Genomic DNA, 964 nt, shown 5'->3' with positions numbered 1-964 from the left:
CCAACATATAATTTTTACCAACATATAATTACCGATAATACCAACGATTGTTAATTTATTACCAATATTATATACCAACATTTAGTTTTTTACCAACATATATATTCTTTACATAATTTTTACTGTCATCTTTACATAATATTGATGATCGGTAATTACCGATATAATTGTTTCTATCTGCTTTCGATAGATTATTTTACCGATCTGCGGCGGTTTTCGCGGCGGTTTCCGCGGCGGATTTTGCGGCGGTTTTTTGCGACGGATTTTGCGGCGGTTTTTTGCGGCGCCCGCGCCGCCCGCATCGCTCGCGTCGCCCGCGCCGCCCCGCGCCGCCCCGCGCCGCTTGTGCCGCCCGCGTGATTTTTTAGTCACAGCTGCAAACTCTAATATTCTGCAAACGTATGCATTCGACAATTAGATGCGCAGAAAATGTGGCACATGATATTCTTATTACTAATGAGCACGTACACTGTGCCCCCGCGACAAGATTTTGCGTGTTATGCATTCGACAATTAGATGCGCAAGAAAAAGAATGCGACACATGATATTCTTATTACTAATGAGCACGTACACTGTGCCTCCGCGACAAGATTTTGCATGTTATACATCATGGATAATATGTTATATAAAAAAACGGTAAAGAAACGGTAAAGAACGATAAAGAAACGGTAACGTAAACGGTAAAAAACGGTAACGTAAACGGTAAAGAAACGGTACGGTAAAAAACGGTAAAGAAACGGTAAAGAACGGTAAAAAACGGTACGGTAAAAAACGGTAAAGAAACAGTAAAGAAACAGTTAAGAACAGTAAAGAAACGGTAACGTAAAGGGTAAAAAACGGTAAAAAAAACGGTAACGTAAACGGTAAAGAAACTGTAACGTAAACGGTAAAAAACGGTAAAAAAACGATAACGTAAACGGTAAAGAAACGGTACGGTAAAAAACGGTAAAGAAACGGTAAAGAA

Source organism: Odontomachus brunneus, unplaced genomic scaffold (assembly GCF_010583005.1).
Source record: "Odontomachus brunneus isolate Ranch 3 - 2012 unplaced genomic scaffold, Obru_v1 Obru_scaffold_150, whole genome shotgun sequence".
In the NCBI taxonomy this organism is placed as follows: Eukaryota; Metazoa; Arthropoda; class Insecta; order Hymenoptera; family Formicidae; genus Odontomachus; species Odontomachus brunneus.
The sequence above is the reverse complement of the archived record's forward strand: the minus strand, read 5'-3'. Positions refer to the sequence as shown.